Here is a 6252-nt window from a genome sequence, read left to right as displayed (position 1 = left end):
TGACAGGTAGGAGAGGAGAGACATCAACTCCTCCATATACCGAACCAGAGAGGACCCTTCATAGACTTAGAAGGGAAGCAAGAGGGAAGAGAGTACTGAGAGAAGAGGAATCTGAAGGAGAATCTGAGGACAATTTTGAGGAAGCTCTAGATCTCAACATGGATAGAGAAGTTCACAACCATGAGAGAGCTGATGGAAACAATGCCATTTCCGAGAGGAGGGTTCTTAGTTCATACATAAACCCAACCTCTGGGAATTGTGGTAGCAGCATTCAGAAACCACCCATTCAGGCCAACAATTTTGAACTCAAACCACAGCTAATATCACTTGTGGAGGATCATTGTTCATTTGGTGGGAGTGCTAATGAAGATCCAAACCAACATCTCACAAAATTCCTGAGAATTTGCGACACTGTGAAGTCCAATGGAGTCCAGGAAGATACCTATAAACTGCTCTTGTTCCCATTTTCACTTAGGGACAAGGCAGCTAAGTGGCTGGAATCATTCCCAAGGGGGAGCCTAACAACCTGGGATGAGGTGGAAAGCAAGTTTCTGGCACGTTTTTACCCCCCACAAAAGGTCAATAGGCTTCGATCTGAGGTTCAGACCTTTAGACAACAAGATGGTGAAACTCTCTACGAGGCATGGGAGAGATTCAAGGATTTGACAAGGAAATGCCCACCAGACATGTTCCATGACTGGGTGCAATTGCATATTTTCTATGATGGACTTTCTTATGAATCAAGGAAGGCTGTAGACCATTCATCAGGAGGTTCATTGAACAGGAAAAAGACTGTGGAAGAAGCCATTGAAGTGATTGAGACAGTGGCTGAGAATGAGTACTACTATGCTTCAGAGAGACACAACACTAAGGGAGTCATGGAGCTGAACCATGTTGATACAATTTTAGCCCAAAACAAGGTGTTTGCCAAGCAACTAGCAGAGCTCACCAGGAAATTAGAAACAAAGCAAGTGGCTGCAATACACACACAAGATCAAGAGGAAGTAAGCACTGAAGGAGGTGATTGGGAAGAGGCCAACTATGTGGGAAACCAACAAAGGCAATCATATGATCCACATTCCAACACTTACAACCCAGGATGGAAAAACCACCCAAACTTTGGGTGGGGGAACCAACAAACCCAACCACAAAACCACAAACCTTACAACCATAACCAACATAACAATTCCACATACCAAAACTCCAACCAAAGATCATACCAAGCCACACAAAACACTTACTCCCAACCATCATATTATGGCCAAAATAATCAACCTACCCAACCTAATCCGAACCAACAATTTCAAGATCAATTAAACAGGATAGAAGGAACGCTTGCAAACATGGGTCAGGACATAAGTGAGTTGAAAAGCTTTAGGGATGATGTGAGATCTACCTTAAGGAACCATGGTGAAAAACTCAAGAGGATGGAGTCTCAAGTGGGAGAGCTATCTCAACAGGCCCCCAAGTCAACTGCAGTGTTCCCTAGTGACACAGAAAAGAATCCTAAAGGGGAACAAAAGGGAGTGAGATGGGAAGAATGCAAGGCCATCACCATATTGAAGGAAGTCTCAGAAGAAGAAGGAATCAGACCCTCAGAACAGGAGCCAGAAATCTTGAAGGAAGGTGTGGAAGAAGCCAAGCAGGAAAGTGAAACTGAGCAAGCCAAGGAACTGCAAAAAGGCATGCTGGAAACATACCAACCAAAAGCACCATTTCCTCAGAGGTTAGGAGGAGGTGAAAAAGGGAAAACCTATTCGAGGTTTTTAGAGACATTTAAGTCTCTCCATATCAATATTCCCTTCCTTGAGATTCTCCAGCAGATGCCTACACATATCAAGTATTTAAAGGAATTGCTGAGCAAGAAAAGAGTTTTGAAGGGAGGACAAACTGTAATAATGAACAAAGAATGCAGTGCCCTCATCAAGAAGGACATAGTCTCTAAGAAAACAGACCCAGGAAGTTTTCATATCCCCTGCATCGTAGGGGAAACAAAAATTGACAAAGGATTCTGTGATCTAGGAGCTAGCATAAATGTGATGCCTCTGACTCTTATGAAGAGGCTACAACTGAATGAGGTGAGATCCACTGATGTAATCATACAACTGGCTGACAAAACTCAGAAGCAAGCTGAAGGGGTAGTTGAAAATGTGCTGGTGAAAGTGGGAAATTATTTCTTCCCCACAGACTTTGTCATTTTGGACATGGAGGAAAGCTACCTACACCCTATCATTCTGGGAAGGCCATTTCTAGCCACTGCTAGAGCGCTCATAGATGTAGAACAAGGAGAGCTAATTTTGAGAATACATGATGAATAGCTCATTTTCAATGTTTTCAAACCTGCATCTGAGCCTGAACCAGAACCTGAAAAGCCTAAGGATGATAGTAGCCATCTGTGTTTGGAGGAAAGCAATCCAGCAGCTGAAACTCTGAAACAGTCCTTGGAAGGCAAACAAGAATTGCAAGAGTTAAAGCCACAAGAATCAATAGAAACAGATCAGAAGGATCCTCCTGGCATAAGGGTCAATGAAGAAATCCTCAAGAGAAAGGGAAGAATTGTAAAGAAATTGCCAAGAGGGTGGAGAAACAAGAAAATTCCCACTGAAGGTTTCTCTCCGGGAGATAAAGTGATATCAAGTCATTATCTGCCAATCCCACCTGGCCTCAAAACCATTCCTTCCTAGCTCCCTCAAGTGTTCACAATCAGGAAAGTTCTTTCTATGGAACATTTGGAAATCATGAAGGAATCAAATGGGGACGTTTTCATAGTGAGAGGAGAGGACATCAAGCACTACAATCCACCCTAACAAGGAGCAACCGTCAAGCTAGTGACGTTAAAGAAGCGCTTCATGGGAGGCAACCCATGTTTTAGTATCCTTACTCTTTATTGTTTTGCTCTGCATCTAATAAAGCATGGTTTCTTATGCATGAACTGGAATCCTCAAGACAACTGTTGATAAAGTGCACTAAACATTGCATGTAAAATACAATTGGTCTCTAAGTTTGGTGTGCCTGAAGGCACCCCCAAATCTTATTCAAATTGTATTCAATCTTTCATTCAAGGTGCACAACCAAACATTAAGTTTGGTGTTCCTTTTTGAACACAGTTAATGAAAAGCAAGAAGTTCCTCTGGATTTAGAAATTCATGACAAGTATACCATTTGCATGTTTTAATACTTTGATTTCAATTACTTTAGGTAATAAAATTGTTTAGGATCAAAGAGCCAAAGTGACTATGATTTATTAGGATTATGCACATTCATTAAGGACAACCAACATGGATTTCATGTCATCAGGAGACATTACAAAACACTAAGTTTGGTGTCCAGTAATAAGTGTGCATACATACAAAGGTCACGGCTATAAGCTCAGGAAGTCAATCATTGATTTACAATTCAAAAAGAAGGAAAAACATGTACAAGTACTATTCATTATTCACATGGACCGAAAAAAAATGATAGCAAATTTGTTTGTTTGTGCAGGTACAAAAGGAAGGATAAGAATGGAGGAAAAAGACAAGGGGGGAGGTACGGTGCTTGGTCAAAAAGGAAATTCACAAGTCTTTGAAACTAACACATGGGAAAATGAAGTTCTGCATGAAAAGATAGCTACATGTACAACCTAATACACCCAGAATACTTCCAAGAAAATGAAAAGCAATTCGTCCTTCTCCCTAATTCATATATTTACCATCAAGCCACCCTCACAAATCACCCTAGCCGTCCATTTTTCACTTGCGTGCACTAATAAAGAACCACTTGGGGAACGAGTTCCTCACCACCAATTCCCCTTCCTGCACATATTCTTTCATCATAGCATAACTATCTCTTGCCGAAAACAATCTCACCACACTTCTAACAACACTTCTTGCCTCACCTTGTCAACTTTAGCTTGTCACTTACCAAAACTAAAGAACCAATGGCAGCCTCATCTAGCCACAAAAGAAGAAAAGACAAGCAGCCAATGGAAGAGAACAGGGAATTTGATGCATGGAAATACAGATCAGTGTTCCATGAGATTCAAGCCGAATGGATGAGACCTAAAAGGGTACTAGCTGAGGTTCCCTTTGACCTTGAAAAGGATGAGTTCCCAGGTGTTTGGGAGAAGATCAGAAAGAGGAAGTGGGAGCTCCTGACTAAGCCAATCACTAAAATCAACATCAACCTGGTGAAAGAGTTTTATGCAAATGCAGTGAGGGAGGATTCAACCGTGAAACCCACATACAAAAGCTATGTGAGAGGGGTGGAAGTTGACTTCAGCCCCAAGGCAATCATGAAAACTCTTGGCCTGAAAAACATACGTTTCAGCCAAGCAAGTTATGAGGAAAGGATGATAGGAGAACCTGACTATACGACTATTGCTGAAGACCTTTGTGCCATCAGAGCTGAATGGGTGAGAAAAACAAGAGGGGCTCCAAGAGTCTTGAGAAGGGGAGACCTAACACCTGAAGCTAAAGGGTGGTATGCAATAGTTAGGAGATCCATCCTGCCCACTGCAAACTCTTCAGAAATAGTCCCTAAAAGAGCTATCTTGCTACATTGCATTATGGTGGGAGGGGAGATCAAAGTCCATAAACTCATTGCTGAACAGATACAAGAGTTTAGTGAGAAAAGTGACCCTGAATCCTGGCTCCACTTCCCTAGCACCATCATTAGACTATGCATCGATGCCCAAGTACCACTTGAAGATGAAAGACCTAATTGGCTATATCCTGGAATGGCCATAACTGCGTACAGAATGACTCTTGGCCCAATTGCTCCAAGACATACAAAAAGAAGAAATGAAGAAGGGCAACAAGCAGAAGCAGAGCAAGAAGCAGAGCAAGAAGGACAAGAAGGAGAAGAAGGAGAAGAAGAGCAAGAAGAGCAAGGAATTCCAGAAAGAAGACAACAAATTCCCAGAGACCCCATGGATATGAGCAGAATGCAGGGAATCATAGAAGGAATGTCTCAATAATACATGAGGTCTCAGGAGAGACAAGAGGACTTTCACCTAAAAATGATGGATATGCAAAGGAACTTTGAATCAAGATTCTTAGATCTGCAAAGGGAACAGAATTTACAATTACAGGAATCCCTCAGCCACATATGCCAACACCAAGATGCCAATGTCTTGGCAATCAAGGAAGCCACCACTTTACAGAATGCAAGATACTCAGTTCAAGCTGATTACAACATCAGTTCTCAAATCAAGCTTAACTACATAGGGGAACATCTACACAAGATGGACCCAGCATTCCCAGCTTTTGATGAGTATTTCAAAGGGAGGAAAGAAGGAGAAATAAATAAGGCAATGATCCTTGAAAAAGGAGTGGAAGAAACAATGAAAAAGGCTGGATTCTGGAAAAAGCTCATAAGAAAAGACAAAGGAAGTACAAGTGGTCAAAAAGAGGTAGGAAGCAAGAAGAAGCAGGACCCCAAGAATCAAGAAGAACCAAGCAATAAATGAGAGGTGGTTTCGTTCCTTAATAATCAAATGATAATTGGTGAATTGTCTTTATGAGCTTTCTTTCATTATAAGTCATTTAAGTTTTATGTGAAGTTTCTAGTATGTTTGTCTGTCTATTGCTTTGAATAAAATGAATGCCTAGATGTTTGGATATAACTTCACCTTCTTAAACAAGTGCTTGCCATGCTTGTTCTGTTTCCAAAAATAAAAGAAAAGTTTGAACAAAAGTAACTTGGCTCAATTAGTGACAAATCAAGTAGAATTAAGTGGTGGTATGCATGCTTGATTGTTTAGTCAGATCACTGGAAATAGAGTGTAGAATTATCATTTTTTGTGTAGAAATTGAAAACTGTCTATGGATCTTAATGAATAAATGTCTTTGGCCATGAAAAAGAAAGAAAAAGAAGAAGAAAAAGCCACTGAAAAAGGGCAACCAAAAAGCAAAAAAATTGAGAAAATAAGCTAGGCACCAATGGTTTGAACTTCTGAGATAAATGCCTGTGGTGTTTATGTATTAAGGATATGCTTGGATGAATAGGTTCTGAGGAGTGTTTCAACACTTGGTAACTTGGGTTAACTAACCCGGGATTATCAACCAAAAGTCCATTATCAAGAGCAACCTAAATACAAAACATTTAGTCACACAAAGAGGTGCTGGGCACCAATGTCTCAAGAAGAAATGTGAACTAAAATGCCTGGAGTGGATATGTGTAAGTGCACTGATAAGAAAAAGAAAATGCCAAAGGCTTGTGCAACACATGACACTAAGCAAACAAGGAGCAAAGGAGCTCTAAGAAAAAGAA

The 6252-nt window shown here is 40.8% G+C and overlaps 1 non-coding gene across 1 annotated transcript; it reads right to left on the bottom strand.

The window, feature by feature from the left end:
- Window positions 1-584: 584 nt before the first annotated feature.
- Window positions 585-688, bottom strand: LOC148567416 (small nucleolar RNA R71). Its single transcript, XR_015882250.1, has one exon. It is a non-coding gene; the product is annotated as a small nucleolar RNA R71 (small nucleolar RNA).
- Between the last annotated feature and the right edge of the window lie 5564 nt (window positions 689-6252).

Source organism: Arachis ipaensis, chromosome B4 (genome assembly GCF_059453495.1).
Source record: "Arachis ipaensis isolate K30076 ecotype BB chromosome B4, ASM5945349v1, whole genome shotgun sequence".
NCBI lineage: Eukaryota > Viridiplantae > Streptophyta > Magnoliopsida > Fabales > Fabaceae > Arachis > Arachis ipaensis.
This window is presented reverse-complemented; position numbering and strand designations above follow the sequence as displayed.